At 50.1% G+C, this 21,884-nt stretch overlaps 1 protein-coding gene across 2 annotated transcripts in view; it reads right to left on the reverse strand.

Annotated features, from left to right (window-relative positions):
- Positions 1-14,200, reverse strand: part of LOC102693989 (leucine-rich repeat neuronal protein 1) — a 24,883-nt gene extending 10,683 nt beyond the window's left edge. For both annotated transcript variants that reach the window (XR_001477881.2, XM_015341440.2), the window contains exon 1: positions 13,284-14,200. The gene's annotated coding sequence lies outside the window, so the exon portion shown is untranslated. The remainder of the gene's footprint in view (positions 1-13,283) is intronic.
- Positions 14,201-21,884: the final 7,684 nt, after the last annotated feature.

Consider the following 21,884-nt stretch of genomic DNA (forward strand, 5'->3'; position numbering starts at 1 on the left):
TTGAAGGTACAGGTATGTAGGCAGTAGATCTAATACATATTTCGATCTCCTGAAAAACGATGCTCAGGTTTCCGGGCCCGGAAGCTCGTTCTGGGACAGTGAGAGAGGGAGAGCCCACTAACACTCAGTCCCCAGGTGTGCCGTGTGTGGCCTGCTGGGCGTTCAGACCTTACACGTTTCAGGGAGGGAGAGGGAGAAATAGAGGTTCATTAAAAACCTATAAAATAAAATGAATTTCAAAACTACAATTCTAAATGAAGAGAACACAGGGGCTAGCATTCAGCCTAACGAGCCCTCAAACAGACACCAGTTCCTTTGCCCTGTGTATGAAGCTATGATTTTGCCCCAAATCTTGTATTGTTATTGTTTAAACTCTTGAAGCTCTTAGTTGAATTTCATGCTGGTACCCCTTGCTGTTCCCTCCTTGCAGGCCTGTTTTTAAGTCATGCAGCCAACGTGACGCGTCCTGCACTCTTCGGGCATGTGTTTCACTCGAGCTGACAACATCACACTGGGAGGGGAGGTATCTCTATTCCTGTCCACGAAAAATACAGACGAGAATGGGACTCTCAGACAAAATGATAGCGACACAGAGAAACACACTGGCCTCCATTCCTGCATATCGTATTTGCGTTTCTTCAGCAGGGTTATAGGTTTCTATTTTCACAATAAGTAGAACAATGAAGACAGAGACCTGTGTCATCTGGGGGCGAGCATTTCCTCGCAGTGCATTGCTATGGAGCTATGATATCTGACAGGCCTGGCATTCCAGGCTATTGTACCAAACCACAGTGCTCTGTCACCTTGTCAATACAATTTTGTAACCACGGCAACTGATGGCTCGTGCTTGCAGGCAGAAGTGGCCCCCAGGCCCGGGCAGCATCTGCAGGGACCTCCGGCAGCATGGTGGAGTGCCCCCCCGCCCTTCAGCTGCCCCTGGTCTGTCTCCCAGATAGCCCTGACTGGCCCTCAGTACGCTTGCGAGAGGCCGGCGCTGCTGCTGTCCTGCTCTGTCCCTCTACACACAAGGGGCAGGCCCGGTCCCTGCTTCCACTCCGCGCACGCACAGACACGGCCCCAGCACACCTGCCCCATCCCTTTACTCTCTCCCAGAAGAGGGTCCTCCCACCTGTGTCACGCGCGGACAGGACAGCGCACCACTCCGCCCAGATCAGGCCCACAGCCGCAGGCCCTCGCTTCCAGTCCTCGTTCTTCCCTCCCGCAGCCCGGCACAGAACAACCCACTCCACTCTCTGGTCTCTCCCAGCCCCGGCTGGCCCAGAAGCCCATTTCCATTCCTCTCCCTCTCCTGGCACAAACTCCGGCGACGCTGTGCGCCCCAGCAGGGAGAAAGCGGGCGCCCGGGCCTGACCCGCTCCCCAAACACGGACCGCGTGTTCGGTCATCATGGCGCTGAGCACTCAGAGAGGGCTTTTCAACGGGACTGTGGCTGGGGGGCACGCGGGGGTACAGGCCAGATTTGGAAATGCCCCATCCGTCCATTCTGTGACCGCTGTATCCAGCACAGGGTCGCGGGGCCAGCCAGGGAAGCAACCCCCCTGCAAGGCAGGGTACCCCCCGGACGGGACACCAGTCCATCACAGGGTTTTGGAAAAACTGAGCTCCAAAAATAAAAAAAAAATCAATAAGCAAAAACCAACAGCACTCAAACACATTAGAGCAGAAAGCACAGACAGATGTTCCCCTCAGTTCTTTGACAAAGGGTTTAAGCTGCATTTCCTGTCCGGCGATCCGTCCTGTGATAATGCCGGCACTAGGGATTACTGAGCCAGATGTTCACATTTACTTCTGGAAAGTTCGGATGCTAATTCCATACCTTAAATCCCCAAATCTTCAATCCTTTATGGCAATATGACAACGCTCAGACTGATTTTATTTTAACCATCTTTAACCCCAGTTCAATCTGCGACTCCACGCCTTCCTAAACTCCGTTGTACCTTAAGAAAAAGCAGCGGTGGAAATTGCCTCACTGGCACGGCGGCGCGGTGCTTAGCATCACTGCCTCGCAATGCTGGGGCCTGGACTTCAGTTCCAAACCCGGGGTGCTGTCTGTGTGGAGTCTGCATGTTCTCCCCAGGTTCATGTGGGTTTCCTCCCACAGTCCAAAGACATGCTGGTTGGTTAACTGGCTTCTGGGAAAACCGGCCCTGGTGTGCCCTGTCTGCGAGTGCCCTGTGATCGGGGGCTGACGTCCCGTTGCCTGCTGGGAAAAGGCTCCGGCTCCCAAGTGACTCTCTACTGGATAAAGCGGTCAGAAAATGGATGGATGAATGGAGCTCCACTGTAACAGACTGTGTGCTGGATTTCTCCGCCCTCTTTCCGAGCTGATCCTTCATGCTGTCGGGAGTCTAACCCGTGTGACTCCCTTCCTCGCTGTCCCCCTGTCAGAGAGGACGTGACCGCAGCCTGAGCCCACTAAACCCTTGCGCAGGGAGACACAGGGGACGCCAATCCCCTCCCCTGTCCTCGAGCGAATATCCTTTCTCCCCTGTGTCCGGAGTGTCTCACTACTGCCCTCAGGTGGTTCAGCCCTTTAACTGATACTCCAGATCCAGCTGCCCTGTTACATACAACATACATTTTTAGAAAGCTTGTGATAAAGTCCATCCAAAACAAATTAATTCCCAAATTATGGGCAGTAGGCAATTAAGGAAACGTGGACTGAAAACTGGTTAATGGACAAAAACCAGTACAGACAAGTGGAGAGTGCTCAGGCTGGAGTGATATAATTAGTGGAGTGCTACAGGGGTCTGTATGAGGACCACTGCTCTTCCTGAATTGCATCAATAATCTTGATTATGGTACAGTTAGTAAACTCGTCAAGATGACAGGTGATACCCAATTAGCAGGTTTAGCCAACGCTGTAAAGCAGCAAATGAAATTCAAAACAACTGGGTAACAATACCTGGTAAATAACCTTTAATGCAGACAAGTGCAGGTTGTCTATAGTCTGTTTTTTTTCCTAACTGCGGATATCGAATGTAAATCACTGATGATCCTATGATTATACAAAGTCTTGGGCTAAAATATCGCTAAATCACCACCACCACCTTCTAAACAAGGCGGGAAAGCAATTAAAAAAGGCTAAATGAATTTTGAACTGTTAGGATATACAGATCAAAGTGTCAGATTTAAATCGGGGAACGGTGTTGACAATTGAACAATGCACTCGTTTTTGAAGCCGATAGGGTTGCTTTGGAATCATCCAGAGAAGACCAACCGGAGAACCACGTTCCGCGCTCAAAGGCTTGTCCCTCTCTGGCACTCTTAACAAAGAGAACATTTATCTTGAACAGAGAAAACTACAGGGGACATGACTGAAGTGTTCACCATCCTCAAAGGCAAAAGATAAGAAATAAACTTTTAGTGTCCCCTAGGAGAAAAAAAAAACAGCTGAGACATCGAAAGGGACATTAAAGAACTAATCCTCTACATGACTAATAATACTTTCTAAATGATTATCAAAGCACAAGCCAGGGAACACCAATGGAAATGAGGAGGAACTATTGTGGAACTGAGAAGAGGCAGCACTTTACGCAAAGGGTGGTAGGTGTCTGGAACATGTTGCGGAGGGTGATACCTTGGTTTCTTTCAGGACGATTCCTCAGATCAATTAGCTACTAACCACAAGACTGGCCTCCTCTCATTTGCAATGTCCTTGTGTTCCACTTGCACAGCAGCTTCCATTATGCAAGAACAGCTGGCCAGTGTTTTTATATGACGGTAATGATGTTCTGTGCTTGAAGGGACAAGGTTATCTCTCTCTCACACACGCCGGGAAATTTGCAAGTGTATAGCGTTGCCCACAAGCGTGTTAAAGGTGCTTCAGCTCATTGCAAATGACACAATGAAGAAGCTAGGATTCTTTTTTTGCTACTGGACATTCAGTAAAGGAGGAGAAATAAACCCTGTAATCAGACCCCCACTCTCCCCCCTGCTCTGTAAACAACATCCTATGTTTGCACTTGTGACAGAGGCTCACAGCTTGTGACCAGGTTTGTTTCACAGCTTCTCTGTCTCCGCAAGGCATCAGTCTTGTGCTGTGGAGATCTGTGATAATAGCAGCCCTGCCTTTGCTGCAATGAAAAACACCATTTGTGCATTCAAAAGACCAGCACGCACAGTCAATCAGCGCTGATGGATGTCCTTCAAAGCCAGCCCTTGTCAGCTGGCTCAGAAGCAGCAGTGCAGTCTCTTTACAGTCATATGTTTACCGTTAATGAGTCATACAGTAATTAACAGGTTTATTTCGCATTTGCATGGTAAAGCAACTAAAATGATCACTCCAACTTCACCCTGGGTTCTATAGCCCCCGGCACTCTGAGGTTTCGAGCACAAACTCAACTACAAAACCAGGAGCGGGCAGTGAAAACAGCAGATCAGCAGATGGAATGAAGTGGAGATCTGGGAGAGGAAGGACTGACAGGACAACGGTGAAATGAAGCCCTCTACTGTATGCATCAGGGCAGCCCACCCATGCCACAACGTGCCTTGTGAAACAGTCCAGTGCTGCTCAGGGTCGCTTCTGTAAGGGTCAGAGCTGGGTCAGAGATGAGTTTATTCAGTCATTAGAGGAACTGCAGATCCAGAGTTACAGGGGACAGATGATGAACTCTTATACGGCTTTCGACCTGACTGCTTTTGTGCTTGCAGGATGGTATTCATTCGAAGGTTTGATGCTGGTTTGATGTGTCGGAAGCCTGAGACTGGCACGCGCGTTTGCGGTACAGAACAACGCCGAGGGACTCGTGCCAGCCTCACGCCTGGGGGGGGTCAGGATCCGAAATTCTTGGAGCGCCGGGGAGGGAGGGGGAGGGGTGCAGATAGAAGGTGCTGAGTCAAGGCAACGTTCAGATCTTCAGGCTGGTAAACGAAACCCCCCGTCTCCACTAAGCACTTTCTCTTTCAGCTCCGCCCCACGTCTTTAAAATTTGATTCCCTCCTTGCAAAATTCAAGAGCCCCAGCGCCGCCGACTGGCCTCCTCCTCCTCCTCCCATCCCCTGACGCTTTGAGCAGGGCTGAAGAAGGAATTAAATATTCAAAAAGAACAAGCACGCACTCACTGAACGCCTGGCATCGCGCCTCGAGCCGCTAGGAAGCCCAGCTGAAAGCACTGGACAGGCCTGCGGTCACACAGCTCCGCTGGAGTTCAAGACCACCACGCCACAGAGCTCAGCCACATCTCGGCAAGCGATCCAAGAGCCAGGCAAGCTTCCTGGACTAATTCAGACAGCCCCCTTCTTTATTTAGCCCTGGATCAGCTGGGAACTCCTAGTGCACTGTGAGTTATTTCACTGCACTGCACTGCACAATAATCATAATCATGATAATAATAATAATAATAATAATAATAATAATAATAATAATACACTTCACTCAAAGAGAGGACTCCCTTTCACCACCAGTGTGCAGCCCCACCTGGATGATGCACCAGTCTGCTCCCCACACACCAGCTATCAGTGGGGAGGAGAGCAGAGGGATGAAGCCAGATCAGAGAGGGGGGTTATCAGGAGGCCATGACTGGTAAAGGTCAGGGGGAAATGTGGCCAGGATGCCAGGGTAACACCCCTACTCTTTTCCAAAAACACCCTGGGATTTCTAATGAGCCCATAGAGTCAGGACGGTGCCTTTTTAAAGTCTAGTGTCCCCGTCACTATACTGGGGCATTAGGACCCACACAGGCTGTAGGGTGAGCGCCCCCTGCTGGCCCCACTAACACCTCTTCCAGCAGCAGCCTGAGCCCCCCGTGCAGGTCTCCCATCCAGGAACTCGCCAGGCTCACAGCTCCTGAGCTTCAGGGGGCTGCCAGTTGTGAGGGTGATAGAGCAAAGACCACATGGCTCATCCAGCTTTTCCTGAAGGAACCCAGGATACTGGTTCTATACGGAGCTTCTGTAGCTCCGGTTGTTGTCTAGTGCTTGTTGGTTTGAATGAATTGTCACAGGTCTGTTACGGGATTCGATATGGTGCAGAACCAGGAGGTTCGCAGTTCAGCAGAATGAAATGCCCGTGTCCCCTTTGAAAGAAGTAACTAATGACGTTTTCTGGCTTTCTCCTCTGTTTCTCTTTTATTTGTCGAACAAAGGAATAATTTGGCTCAAAGATCAAGGATTACTTCTTTTAAGATTTTCCAATTAAAGTTGCATAATCTGACGACTCAGGACGCACAGCAGGCTCCCCAGAGCCTTTCTTTGAAAACCGCCCAACCGATCTCTGCTTCTGGAGCCGGGACCGAGGCTGGGCTCACACGCAGGCTGTGGAATTTCGAGATTTCAGCCTCTGGCTTTTTAATGTCAGCGCCACCCGAAGGTCTGAGTGAGCACCGCACCAAAGGGGACACTCCTGGTTCCGGTCCAGCGGAGAGAACAAGGACATCTCAAATAAGGCTCGTGTTCTCTCGCTCACCGGGACTCCCTGAGCCCGGCCTTCCAAACCCGGCTCCTGTCCTTGCCGCAGGTTCGAGATACCGGGACACTCTGCATAAGATCTGGCACAGCCACCCCCACAGCCCGGTGCACAGATCTGAAAACCAGACAAATATTCATCCATCTGACCACTTCATCCAGCACAGGGCCGCGGGACAGCTGGAGTCTGTCCCCGCAAGCAACAGGCACAGGGCAGGGTACACCCTGGGGGGACGTCTCTCCATCGCAGGGCACTCGCCGACACAGACACACTCGCGCCAGCGCCACAAGCCAAATAGCCTACAAGCACGTCCTTGGACTGTGGGAGGAAACCCACGCAAGCATGAGGACAACATACAAATTTCCACGCAGACAGCTCTCCAGGTCCGGAACTGAACCCAGAGCCCCAGTGCCACTGGCAAACCATCTCCAAGTGGAAATCAAAAGCAGGCACATTCAGGACAGAAATCCGGAGAGACGTCTGTACAGAGGGCTGCAGGAGCCTGGAATCAAATTCCAGGATCACAAAACCCGTATCTGCCAAAGAAGCAGGACAGCCAAAATGGCTTCCTCTGGCTGGCATCTCAGGTATTTTCTAGCCATAAGGCCCCTCTCTCTTTACTTCCAACGACTCCCACCTAATCTCACTGGCAATTCCTATGCCAGTGATACACTTTAAAGACCCATCCTGAACTGCAGTACATAAAAAATGTGCTGATAGGGAAGAACTGAGAGACCTCAGTGAGGAGAGCTCTAACAGAGTAGCTGCCTGTGTTTTCCAAGAGGGCTCCAACTGGGCTCCGAGCCCAGAAACAGTTGCCCTCAGGAAATATTGAGCAGTGCTCGAGATGCACAACAAACACCTACTGGAGCCTCCGTGAGCTGGCAGGGGAGGGCTAGCAAAGTGCAAACGCAGTTCAAGATGGCCTTGCTTTCATGAGCGCTGGAGTTTAGGCACAATCGCGGACAGCAACAGGAGCCTCACCCTCACAAAGCATGCCGGCAGCGTTCCTTAACCCTCTTCGTGAGGCTCTGTCACTGGATTCTCACTGCTCTACATGAATCAACCCCACATCATCAGCTGTGTAGAAGGGAATTAAAAATTCATGGGTGATTTATTAATTATGAAGAGAGCTGCTGTTTTGTTCATTTAAGCCTTACAAGGGGAAGCTCTTAATTGGCGTCTGCAGCGAGCTCATTAAAAGCACGGCTGGAGGTCAGGAAGGTAACAGGTGTTCATCAACACCTTTCAAAATCGCCTCCCCACTCCCGTCTGCGGCAGCCCAGCCTGTGCTCCGGGCTGTGTTTGTGGCTTTTTTTACCCCAACGCCACCAGAAGCCAAAGCAACAGACATGAGGTGTGATTCGACTCAAGCAGGGAAAACAGAACTTCACACCCCGCTATTTCAGAGGAAACTGCTCGCTTCCACACCACGCTTCTCGGGAAGCTGATGAAAAATGAATGCTGTTTGAACACGGCAGCACCCCCTGCCACGGGCCCCTGGGGCTTCTGTTAAAGCAGAGAGACAGCGGTATCTCTAATTCAATTAATGGCTGTGTGTTTAGCCTGAAAAGCAAAACTGTAAATTCATAGGCGCTGTCCACAAACAGCGCTGAGTACCCCCGAGCAGGAAATATCGAGTGGCCTATTGATTAGTGCTTTGTTGGAGGACTATCTAAAGGCCACACTTGACAGCAATTCATCGGCCCCGCCTGAACGATGCAGCTGCATCAATTGAGCTACTTAGCCACGGCAATCCAAGCCCCTGGAGAAGCAGGAGGGTGGAGAGGTGCTCTTCCCACTGAAGCTGTGGAGATGCTGTCTTTGTTCTGTCACTCGAACACAGAAAGCAGTGCCTCCCAATCGCAAAATGAGAGTGCTGTTCAGACTGCCGAACTGGGGGTATATGCACTGTTAAAAAGCACGTTACAGGTGCTTTGTCAAACACATTTTCCAGGGCTACTGAACTCAGGCAAGAAGGAATAAACAACGCTCCTGTTGCAGAGCAGTCCGATCCATTTCAGGTTTTACCAGATACTGGCTCTTTTGTATGTATGTAATCCAGTGGCAGATTTTTCAAACTTGGTGCCTTGAGTGAATCTGCTACATGACCACAGCACACAAAATTATAAGGATATTTAGTCTACAGCTTTTTTGCCCTGATAGAAGGGTTGGACCTGAGTGGATAGTTTGTCAACCCTAACCTGGATCAAACAGCACAGCATTGGGTTCCTGATCTATTTATCAACGTTCCCTTCACTCTTAAACCTCCAACTCACATGTCAGTTCACTCTGTCTGCCGTGGCCTCTCAGAAGGCGCTAAAGGCTTTCTGTCCTTTTCAATGTTGTAACTGGTTCTCAGTCCTGAGGTCAATGCCGGTGCTGTCTTTCCTCAGTAACTGCTACTGGAAACACTGGAGCCTCTTTACAGCCCCACGTGCTAGTCGTCTTTAAACACAGCAGTAACGTGCAACTTAATCAGCAAGAGTAGAATTAAGGGTGGCTCAGTGGGGCAGGGGTCAGCATTGCTGCCTTGCCTTCTGGTCCAGACCTGGGGTGCTGTCCGTGTGAAGTGTGCATGGTCTCCCCTCGACATGCTAGCAGATTAATTGGCTCCGGGGAAAACTGCTCATGGTGCGAGTGCTGTGTGCCCTGTGATGACTGGCGTCCTGTCCAGGGTGTATCCTGCCTTGTGCAGCTTGCTTGCTGTGACTGCTCGGCTCTGGTCCCACCACAACCCTGAACTGGAAGATGCGGTTAGGAACTGGATGGATGGAACAAAACTGAGTTTCACTCGTTCAGATCAGGAAAAGTGACTTCTTTCAGCAGTTCCTTGAAGACTTGCATGAAACACCTCCTCAGTTCCCACAGTGCTGATAAGTTATTATTAGCACAGAACAATTACTGTTAAGTGAATTACAATGCAACTAATGAACAGTTTCATTATGATTTTACATATGACAGTATTATTTATTTTTACTTTATTAATTATTATTATTTCTACTTTTTGGTGCATTATTCAGTTTGTAAAAAAAATGTAGAAAATAATGACAGCAGAGGATTTTGTGAACTGCTTCACGTCTCCCTGCGACCTCAAGTTTCCTTCTCCATGCACGTCGTGGAGGCACGACGAAGTGTTTTGGGATAGTTACAAGTACAAACACAATTAACTGAGAATTAAAAGGCTCTGCACAAAGACGGACTTTTCAGCTCTTTTTTTTTCAGCTCTTGCATCTCTGTTTTCACTGGGACATGACAAATATCCAGCTCTCATTCAGCCTAGAGACGCCCTGAATGCTAAACTCTCTGCACTGTTCATTTGTTAGCTCTACAAATTAATGCATAATGCATTTTCGCAGGCGACATTATGCACTGTAATCTGCAGGAAGTGTGTGGCTCCACTCAGGGTACGTGCTTGTTGAATACATCAGCCATGTCCTGAAGAGGAGATCTTGTCCCTGTCTGCATGTGAAACGCTGGCTGTGGCAGCTGCTCCTTTTCCAAAACCGCAGACCGAACGGAGACCACTGCCCTGGCCATGGGGAGACCGGATTACCCTGCAGCACATGGCACAGTGTTTTCCTGACTGGGCAGAGAAAGAGGAGACACAGCAATTTCCCTGAGCAAACGGACAGAAGGGAGACACACCGTTTTCCTAAATGGACAGAGAGATGGGAGACACAGTGTTCCCCCAAGTGGACAGAGAGATGGGAGACACAGTGATTCCCTAACAAACAGGGATAGAGGAGACCGAGTGCCTTGCTGCACTGGCCTTCCTGAACTGCTACCCCCAAAAGTGTCTACTCTGGACTCAGGGGAACTGTACGTATGGAGCTTGCATGTTCTCCCCACTTTCATGCACATTTTCTCTGGGGTCCAGGACCCAAAAAATGCAAAAACCATTAAAGACAAACACACAGAGCCTGGAGCCCTTCAATCAGGGTTTCTGATCCTGGTCCTCCTGGAGGCCCCAATACCTGCTGGTTTTCATTCCAGCCCATATGAATTAACTGAACTGAAGTCTCGATTGAACGAACAAGCTGATGGATTGGAATATTGTGTTTTCTGCTCAGACGTTTGGGATGTTGTTTTATTCTGGTAACTAAAGAGCAACCTCCGACCTATTTAAGAGCCGAAAATGATCAAGCCAGTTCGAATCAATCCTATGATTGAGTCAATTAAGCCTTCAGCTATGTAACTGAGAGCTTGGCTGGAACACAAACCAAGATATGTGAGGGTTCCCCAGGACCGGGATCGAGAGCCACTCTGTTAGAACACTCGATTGAATCCCATTCCACCCTTGGGCATAATCCAGCACGCAATCCTACGCAAGCACTGTGGAAGCAGAGGGGTGGAGCTTATACATTGGCCCCGCCCTCTTCGGCAGACTGGCCTGCGCTCTGCAATCCAGGGACGAGTGTAGCTGTGCTCTTTCACAGCAACAAAACTTCACGTCTCCCCCAGGTCCTCGCAGCCTCATCGAATAAACTGCAGCTGCTGAGCACCATCTCACCTCAAGCTCTTAAGATGCCAATAACACGCTGGGCGCTGGGCGACAAGGTGGCAGCTCCTCTAATGTTAAATTAAAGGTAAAGGCTCTGTGCTGCAAGTCGCTCCAATATATTGTAAATGCCCTTCGGGGGACATGACACTTGCACATGAGTTAGCACAGCCAAATGGGAAAAATTTGAAAACCAGACAAATTATCCTTCCTCCCATTTTATTCCCACTTTAGCCAATTCTGGACCGCGGGGCAGCCAGAGCCCATTTCCGCAAGTAACAGGCATAAGGCAGGCTACACCCTGGGAGGGACGCCAGTCAGTCGCGGGGCAGACACACACAGGCCTACTACCATGTCTTTGGACTGTGGGAGGAAACCAGAGCACCTGGAGGAAACCCACATGAACGCAGGGAGAACATGCAGACTCCACACAGACAGCACCCCCGGAATTGAAGCTAGGGCAGTTGAAGTCTCATGAAAAAGGTTCTTCTGAAAGACGCACACTTTCACATCTGGATGAAAAGGAATACTTTTCAAACAATGTATGGACCTGCTAAAAGTCAGTATTGCTATTACCCAGTCAACACCACTAGTGACGAAGGCTCCACAGCCGAAACGTTGCGTTTCTTTTCTTCTCTTTGCAGCCTGGAATAAACCTTTACTTGTTCCCTTGCAGCCTACGCCTGCTGACGCAGCTCTCTACTTGAATAGCACTAGTGGCATTCATCGGAAGATTTCAAGCACTAGACACCACTTCAAAGAGAGAAACAGCACATAGGATTGTCATCTCATCATTATCCACCTGGATTAAATTACAGGACCAGATTGCGGATGGAGGAGAATTCCTAGTTGAATCCCAACAGGCCTGTGCTCCTCAGTCTGCTCTCCTCTACAATCCAGCAGCATGCCCTCCCTATGGGATCTGCTTGCATACCGGCAAATCGTTTGCATCCCATTTTGACAAGAAATACAATCCTTAGAAGTGGCGAATAAGAAACCTGAAGGTTTTTCTTAACCAGAACCGTAAGGACACGGGACGGGGTACGAAGGAGAAGCGGCACTGGACCCAACTTGGCCCGGCCCGTTTGAAAGTAGTTAATTTACGCCAGGATCTGATTCGGCCGGTTCTTGAAAGAAGCCAGGGTGTCGGCTTCAACCACAGGACGGGATGAGTTTGTTCCACGCAGGAGTTCGTGGAGGAATTGGTGTAAACACAGCTTGTTCAGGAGCAAATTAACGCTGCTCTTCTCTGTTTATACAAGATAAGATAAATTGTTGTGCGGGTTGCCAGCACTTCAAACATCTTAGCAAAAGACGCATTTAAAACTCCACTGGGCATTTCCTTTACAAGTGGGAATTAATTAAAAGTGGGAGCGATTTAATTACATAAAGAGGAGTGACAGACAGCACCCGCATGCAGCGCCTGTGTTGAAGGTCTCTGCGGTGCGCTGGCACGTTAGCGGCAGTCGCAGCAGCTGAGCTGAGCTGTAAGACCATCGGACTCGCCGACCCGAACCAAGGAGGGTTCTAGTGCGTGTGAATGAACTCGAGCCGCTTCGCATCTGTATTGAAACTCCTGTCACTGTGCCAACGACCGAGCCGTTTATCGTTGGATAAAAAGATAATGCACAGGTTTGTACGAAGTATGTTGTTTTTCAAACATCCGCATGAAAGGGGTTCGAATGTACCCACAGAGAAAATCATCCAGACCGATGAAACAACATTTCAGCCAGAAGATCAGACTTCTTGTCAGAATTTCTACGCGCCGGGCTCCGAGGGAATGTATCTCTTGCGACGTCGTTTCAGCACATTTCATCACGCAATCGCATCACGTTTTATTTAATTATTAATTGCATCTAAATTACTTGAGAACATTCGACGCGCTCTTGGAGTCCGGAACAATTTATTTGTCAGGTGGAAACTACCGGCCGGAAAATCAATATCGTATAGTTTCGAAATCGGTTTCAGAGAGAGAGAGAGAAAAAAAAACGGGAGGTGCGACCCGTTGCACTCGCCAGAAGAAACAAGACATGAAAAAAAAAATTGCACGAAGTTGTAACAACCCATTGAAATCCTCGATCGCACCGAGCGCCTCCGGTTTAGTCGAAGTAACAACCTGCTCCATTTCTGCTCCTTTTCAGGCTCCTAACTTTCCTGGACCACAACTCCGCTGACTCTGGCACGCTGCACACGCCCACAGGCACACGCGAGACCCACGCAGGGCGCGGACAACAACTCGTCCTTGTGTCCCGTCCACGCAAAACCCCGATGCGTGCGAATGACTTATTCCCCGCTGGACGGTGAACGAGCGGACGAAGACGGGGAGAGGCGAGCGGGGTGGAGTGACGCCCTTACCTCCGGCTGCTGCAGGCGCCTGTGACGGTGACAGATGGACCCCGGGATGTGGAATGAGCGGAACCGACACCCCGGTTTTCTCGCGGTCGCGGTGTTCACTCGTCCCGATTCCCCGACTCTCTTCACGCGTGCTTCGCTCGGTATTTCTCCCCCTTTCCGCCGCTGCTGGACCGCTCGCCAGCCTGCAGCATCTCCCAGCCTCAGACAAGCGCTCCCATCCCGCTCCTCTCTCCCCCCTTTAGAAGGGTCCCCCTCCGCCCCGGCCCCGTGGGGTCCGCCTCTCCCACAGCGACCGGCACGCCCGGCGGCCAATCAACGCGCCGCTCGTCCACCGCTCATCCAATCAGATCGGGGGAGGGGGGCGGGCGCACTCCTCTGGAGCAGTGATGTCATGGCACCGATCCGGGCTCCGTGTCAGGCTCGCCTCAGATGCGGTAATGAGGTGATTTCATACAGGGGTCTAGATGGTGTGACCTGAGGGAAGTCTCTAGGGGACGTGTACGGCTTTGGCTTTCTCGTCTTCCCAGCCCTTGTTTGTGCCGAGGCCAAGTTACGCATTAACGCTAAAAGCATAAGATATCCGATGAGGTCAGCAGCGGCCAAGGAAAATATGTGTTCCGTGTCCTGCTCTCAGTTGGAGGCAAACTCTTCAAATTGTACAATTTGCGCGCAAAAAAAAAAGACGCGTATTTGATAGGGTTTTCCTGCATTATCCGAAGGCCGTCCACACACACACACCGCAGGACTGCAAATTCATCGACTGGGGCCAGAGAAACACTGGGACCGTGTGCGCGCTGCCTACACGCCTAGTAGGACTGTGAGCCCTGCTGCAGAAAATCATTTCTCTCCGTTCACAGCATGGGTATTTTACTGTACCAGCCGGGTCGATGTAATCACTTACAATGCAGTGGCACAACACTGAGCCTGGATGCGGATCGAGGGGTCTATAACACCGTGTGATCTCTGGCTCTTCCCCTGTCATCTCATGCGGTCGCAAACAACACAACGCCGACCTCCAAATCAATAAGTGTGTTCGTAAGTACACAGATCGATAAACAAGTAGAGGGCTGCCTCTAGCCTCCTGGCACCCCTGGAGTAAATACCCACGGTCACACCCTCAGAGGCAGCTACTTCTCGGGAGCCCTAATTCCGTGTGAAATGGGCAACTATCACCTTTCTACAGCAGTAAAGATCTAGCAGGAAATCTGTGGGAAATAGAGGGCATAGGACAGTATCTCAAGATGCTGTGAAAAACATTATCATGTTTAAGTAAAGAATGTGATTTGCACCAGAACAAAATAAATTGTTGCTATGTAACTGGTACCGTGTCAAAATGTAATGAGATGTTATCATATATACTGTTTTAAGTATGTATATTAATGTAAAGCTTTCTAATATGTGACGCCCTTTATTTTTTTTGTGAAAAGAAAATAAAGTTCTTAAAAATCGAAATCGTAAAGATCTAAGATTAAAACCATTCCCATCGCGGGATCTCCTGTTCTTCCCAGTAACAACGCTGCACACGCTGTTTGAGTAGCGGCTGGGGCCCCTCTAGGTGAAAGAGATTGAGAACGGAGAACAGGAGGCACCTCTTTACACGAAGGGTGGTGGGGGTGTGGAACGAGCTACCCCGACATGTTGCCGAATGAAATCGTCCGATCGCTTAGCCAAATGGCCTCCACTCGTTTGTAACATTTATCATGTTCTTATGTAAAACGACCGGATTGAGGATGATTTGAAGGATTAGACGGAGTTTGACGTCCACACGCCCTCTATCCATTATCCCGGTCTGCCTCTCCCGATACTGTCGAAGTTCATTATTTGCGTTGCGCGCTGTTCGCCAGTCCAGGACGCGAGACCCTCACTGTACCTGAAATCACATTCTGGGGATAAACGAGTCCAAACTAGCGATGTTCTAAATCAATAGTTTTATCTGGCCTAAGAGAAGCGCAGAACTATTTTCAGTATGAAGTGTCTTCGCGTGGGACCAGGGCTCCTTGCCCCGCAAACAATTGGTTTACAAATGATATCATCACCCGTTTTACTTTTCTAAAGCAGGAAATCACAAATAAACAAGAAGATCGTTTAAACAAGAGAGGCGCTCAGAGACTCCGGTGGCTCCCGGGAGAGAGGCGGCCTGGTTCCGCTCCACAGCGCTGAATGAAAAACAATCACATCCTGTGAAATCCGGGATTAAGTCGGATTACGCAGGAAAATGTTAAATCCCCCCGTTACCCCATTCATGGGATTTTATTGTGTGCGTCTAGGCTCGGTCCGTCACTCCAGGGCGCGTCGCCCGACAGCCGGGCACGGCGCTCCCCTCTCTCTCCTGCCCCCACAGGGCGGCCCTGGCGGGTCGCGGTGACGGAGGGCTACTACAGCTCGGCGGTCTTGCAAACCCGCCGTCTGCACTTGTGACCGTCGCGGTTCCGCGCGGGTTCGGGCCCCCGCCGCACCACGGCGGTGCCGGTTCGTCCCGCAACACCTGGGCCGCGAACCCCCCCCCCCCCAGCCCAGGCGGCTGAGGTCCCCGCCACACGCAGGGAGGGCGATGACGTCACCGTGCAACATTCGCTCCGCTGCACCCTGCACGCATCACCAGAGTTCGGCGGCTCGGAAGGTTCCGACCGGCCCTCTGGGCTTCCGTGAGCTCCTGCGGGCGCCCTGCCTGCCGCGTCAGTGCTGGCCGAGCCCCTGAACCCCCCCGTGAGAGTAGAGGACAAGCGCGAGCGTTGCGGTATAACCTGCACCGTTGCAGCATGAGGTCACTCTGCCGACTCACCAGCGACTGGAAACAGACTGACGTGATCGGGGGTGACGTCATGGCCCGCGCCTCGCTGACACGAGGGGAGTCCAATCATGCAGAGTCATCAATATACATTTGCCCCGCTGTTAAACAGCCCCCCCCCTCCCCTCCCGGGTCTCAGCTCACCCTTAACCTCGCCTCCTCCCGATGGGGAACATCCAACCTTGTTTAGAAGCAGCACAATTCAAATAAATCACCCTGCACCGCCCTGTCACTTCATGACTGAGAATTACAGCTGGTTTAATTCTATTCCAGGCCGTCGTCTTGAAAAGGGCAAGTGACTAGATTATCTTTTTGGTGTGCGGATAGAAACAGTTTGAAAAACAAGACTGCAGATGGCGTTCCCAAAGGGCGAGCACGACCCTCAAACCCGAGAAGCATCTCTCCTCCCGGGGAGAAATGTGCGCGAACGGACGGTCGAAGTGTCGAAGTGTCGAAGGCGTTTCCCCCGAATCTTATCGAAACGCCCTAAAAAACCCCGAGTAAAGGACCCGGAGTCGCTTCACAAACTAGTCATTCCAAAGGCTGGGATCCTGCTGTCTTCACGGGCCTGATCATAATAGTGCAGCAACTCGATCCGGGTCCTGCAAGTGCCTGGTAGTAACGGGCGACAATGCGACGGGTCTGTCAGGAAGGGGCGGGCAGTGGGCGCCCCCTGGTGGAGAGACATGGCTAGTGCTGGGCAAGCTTTTCCTTGCGATTGTGAAACCCATTGAGAACAGATCGATTCTTTCGTGTCCACGACTGTGGAAATCTGTCTTTCGCTTCTCCCATAAAAGTACAAAACACACAAGCAAAAACATAAAAAGTCACCTGAAATCACATGAAGTACATGAACCTGAATTTCACAGTGAGACCCCCCCACTCCCCATAGCGACCCGCCAGCAGGCAGGAGTACCTCAGGAAGGGCAAACGTGTCTCTAGGAAATCTTTCAGGTCTGTGAAGGAAGAACAACAATAAAACCCTTTGAAGTTTCAGTGCCTGATGCGTTTCACCTTGTCTTGTCTCTCTTCCCTCCAGAGCAGCTCAGAAATACTGTGCGGCTTTTGCAGATGTTCAGACATTTGCTTCTGCGCCTCAGTTGTAGGTGAATGCTGAACCGAAAAACAGGACTACAGGAGCATAAAGATCAAATACATTTTAAAAAAATGCTTTTAACCGCATAGAAATTGAAAGGGTTTGTTCTTCCAATGGCGCCCGGCGTGGTGGAGTTCACCACCTAGCCGATGGGCTGGAGCCTGAGCCATGTGGAAGCTAAGTCTCCTGAGCGGAGGTGCGATTGAATTCAATCTGTATTCTGCTCAATTCAGCCCGAGCAGCAGGTGGCAAACAGGCCACGAGATAAAAGCTGCTCAAGCCTATAAATGCACGTCCAATCAAAAGAGGATTCTGGATCCTCTGGCCTCGATTAGCATGGTTAGATGGCTAATTAAGATGCTATCAGCTCGGCTCTCGCCATGCTCTGTCTGCGCTGGCAGTTTCTGCTGCCCCCCTGTGTTGCCGTAGAGACACAAGTAGCTGGCAAACCGCACCACGGCGAGTCTTCGGAGAGCACCGTGAGCACCGTGAGAGTCACCCCAGTGGCCGGGCCTTCTGACAGGGCACAGCTCCAGCCACAGGACAGACCTCAGCGGACACTCTGGGGCTCTGTGCTCTGCACAGCGCAGAGAGGCGCAGGGCAAGAGAGGCAGTGCTGCACACAGGGAGTCCCACTGCAGCCTTGAGCAGGAGGTGGAGGGGGTGCAGTCCTTCAGATGAGACTTTCCAATCAGAGTCCTGCCTGTTTGGTCATTACAGATCCCAGGGCCCTGTTCATTAGACTGGGGGTGTTAATCCCAGTGTCCAGGCTGAATTCACATGTGTGTGAGTGTTGTGTGTCGCCCTAAAAATAGCTTTATCATCAGCTGATGTGATGCATGGGACTAAATTTGATAATAATACATCAAAATGTATTAAAATCTAACATTAAAATGTTTTATCGCCCTTTTAGTTTGTTTATATTCCATTATTGACCTCATTGCCCTACAATTTTGTTTCCCCGCAACAGTTTAATTATTGCCTGAAGCATCGGGACATATTCATGTTTTTAACGCCTTTTAATGAAAAGTGGTAAGACAAACCTTTCACAGCTTTTCTCAATTGCTTAACTGATGTTGATGAAACTGCGGTCAAAGACATCAATATCTGAGCCTGCATGTCTGGAGCTGTATAATCACGTATGTTATTTCTGTCTCCGTTCACCCACAATGCAAATCTAAATCATGTTTGCCTCAGCGTTTAACACAAAATGCATTTGAATGAGTCTCGTTAATCAAAATCAAAGTGTTTGTTTTGCAGGAAAACACAATCAATTCAAACTCCACTAATCTTTACCTCTCAAGTGAAAATTCCACTTGGTGAATGGCTCAGTCACCCTTCAGACCCTGACCAGAATACAAGAGGTCAAAGGTGAATCCCCAGGTGCTAGTGGGAGAACACAGGAGAGTTCAGATACAGAAAAGACAAATAAGAGGAGACATCTATGTGAAAGGTGGATGTGTAAACTCTCAAAGAAGTTAAGTCGACAACACTTTACCATGTAATAAAACATGAATTTCCCATAAGAGAAGAAGTGGATAATGCAGTTTCATTATCTTTATTGAGCCCAGTACACACAGCAGTGTGGCTTTGGGACTGCGCCTCTACAAGGGGTTAAGGGTTTAGCAGCCTGATGTAGTGCCTGACAGGTCAGGCCCAGGTAGTTCTTGCCTGTTCCTTGATGCTGATCACTTACTCTTTAAGAACCTCGTTAAGAGCAGATCAATTACTGCTTTTTTACACAGTCAGTTTGTATCAGTGTTTTAACAGGCCTTGAGACCTTCTGGTAGCTGAATATTGTGAATAATTGTATTCCAATAATTAGTCCATACATTTCGCAGTGCAAATAAGCATCAACTCTATAACCTATAAGTCTGAATCCAAACCATGTCAGGCAGGAACACAGATCATGAGTGACTTAATGATGGAGGACACGAGGGAGTGTGAGAGAGTGAGAGAGACTGAGAGATTGAGAGATTGAGAGTCCTGTGTGAGCCAGTGAACTCGCTGGGCAGGCAGGTAACTGGCTGACTTGAACTGCAGGTGTACGAGAGAGTGAGCCGACCACAGAACAGGTGAGATGCAGCAGGCAGGAGCAGCGCTGTGCTCGAGAGCAGCTGTGTGTGGCACTGCCGGCAGTACAGGGGAGCCAATTAAAAAGCCATACAGTACACTCACAGCCAAACCAGCTCATCAGGAAAGAGAGATCCATCACTCCCTGATCCGTTTCAAAGGCTTCAGAACACACCTGCCCCCCAAGCCCACAGCGAGGCCCAGCTGCCCGGGGGGTGAGGACTGGGGGTGTCTCTTGAGATCGACTGTCTTCTGCCCCTGCCGAAGCTGCCCTCCTTCGTGGTCCAATCAGGGTCTTCCCATTGGGCTCCGCAGGAGGTGCCCAACCTGGACCCTTCCCCACGTACTCAACTAGATTCACTGTGAAAGGAGAGTGAAACGTCTCAGGGTCAAGACAAGCTGTTGCTTCAAGACAGATCGATCAAGCAAATGTGCTTCTGCGTTACAACACTTCAGCCCCAGGTTTCTGTTCTGATGGTGATGTTCTCTCCTGTTCAGTACTCCGTGGCTGGTAACCGTCTCTTGTGCAATTGCGGTCTGCAGCAGGCGGCAGTGTGTCTCTGTGCTGGGCTCTCTGTGGAAGCCCTCAGCGTGATGATCGCGGGGGAGTCTCAGGGTTTCCAGAAATAACTCAGCCCTGCTGCTCGGGTGCCTGAGCTGGGACTGGCGAGCCCCCCAGGCAGCTCTGTCGTGCAGCTGAAAGAACAGTAGAAGGTCAGTCAGTACGAATCCTGTGATAACGCTGTATATCATCTCCGCTTCGGTCATCAGCTTGGAAAAAACGAGAGCGAGACGAAACAAAGACTGTTACTGCATTCCTTTCTCTGCTGCCCAGCGTGTTCAGCCCGAATCCTGTCAGGCCCACGGGGCAGTGACTGCTGCAGCTTCGCAGATCCTCGGTCCTGGGTTCGACTCTGACCTGGGGAAACCGTCTGTGGGGAGTTCACATGTTCCCCTTATATATACAGACTTGCTTAGGGAGCTCAGGCTTCCTCCCACTTACCGAATGTGTTGGTTAGGAGAGCTGCTGTCTCTAAACTCTGTGTGTGTGTGTGTGTGTGTGTGTGTGTGTGTGTGTGTGTGTGTGTGTGTGTGTGTGTGTGTAAAGGACTGGTGTCCTATTCAGGACATAGTTCTGCCTTGAGGCCTTAGCTTCTGCCCCCTGTGCCAACGGTCCTGAATTGCAGACTAATGCATGCTGGGAGCTTCCCATGTGGGCACAAAGGCAAATGAGGTGTGAGCTTATTGACCAGCCCAGCTCCCGGTGTAACTGTCTCACGCTGCACATGTGATCCCTGGCTTGTGGTTTGAACACAAACGGGGGTTTAATATCCTGCGGCTCAGTAACTGTGCAAGAGGGGCTCATTTCCAGCATGGGTCAGTCCCTGATTTGTTTAGGCAGGTTTGGAAAAAAACCCCAACAACACCGACTCTACAAGTATTATCAGTAGAGTGGTGGGGGGGGGGTCGGGTGCTGAGCCGTGGGCAATTGCCGGCGGTGTTGAATTTCCACGCAGCTGACTCTTCCTCGATTGACATCGAAGTGCTATGTTAGAGTATCTCTTGAACGAGGCGGCTGCTGGAATCTCGTTTGTCCCGGGACGTGTGGAGGTTTGAATGAAGAGGGAACAAAGCTGAACTCTCTCGAGTAGAGGAGGCTGTGAAGAGAGAGTTTTAGCCTTCAGGCTGTAGAAATAAGAACATAGATACATCTCGCTGCTGTTGTTTGACCAGCTGTCCAGCATCCTTGTCGTGGTGTGAGATTTGAAAATGTTGAACTAAGGTTGAGATATTTGGTAGCTTTTGTTTTTTCAAGACCTGCAATAACGGGCCTTGTGCTGTGTTACAGTGTATTCATAGGTATTACGTCCTGTGTGTGTGGCAGGCCGAGAAGCCTGCAGTGACACAAGTCTGCCTCTAGAGGCCGCCGAACGGCGATTTTGCGGTCGTGCTGAAGTGGTTTGAGAGCACAGTACCAAGGTTTCTGAGCAGAAAGGCGGAGAAGGGGAAAGGGGAGTCCCTCGTATTCCTCTTCTGAAAACATGAAGTGGGAAGAAAAGTGCTCCGTGGTTTATCTGTCAGAGAATCAGTACTGTCACAATATGGTGGTCGTATTGCATGCTGTAGTATGGTATTGCCACTATAATAATAATAATAATAATAATAATAATAATAATAATTGCTCACACTTATATAGCACTTTTCTGGACACTCCACTCAAAGCGCTTTATATTTTATGGGGATCCCCTCCACCACCACCAGTGTGCAGCATCTACATATTAGCACTGGCACTGTTGAGAATTGTTTTGCACAGTTGTCAGAAAACAGGGCTGCTACGGCAAATGACACCTGATGTAGATGCCAGCAAGCTGTGAGAGTTTCTGAAATCCTCTTCGTGTGACTAAAATATTTAATCTGTTTCCGAAAGGCACACATTCTACAGCACCCTCCTCTTATGTCATTTCTGTATGACGCGAGTCTCCGTTTCGTTTCTGAAATCTGTTGATTTTACGGTGCATCCGGCAAGACAACACGAGACGCATGTTGACAAAGTTTGAAAAACGTTTCCAGATGTGGCCGCTAGATGTCAGGAGAGGACCAAAGTGATTCCAGCGGTGGTGGGGCCCCGCGGAGAGGGAGCTGT

The sequence above is a fragment of the Lepisosteus oculatus genome, chromosome 2 (genome assembly GCF_040954835.1).
Source record: "Lepisosteus oculatus isolate fLepOcu1 chromosome 2, fLepOcu1.hap2, whole genome shotgun sequence".
Taxonomy (NCBI): domain Eukaryota; kingdom Metazoa; phylum Chordata; class Actinopteri; order Semionotiformes; family Lepisosteidae; genus Lepisosteus; species Lepisosteus oculatus.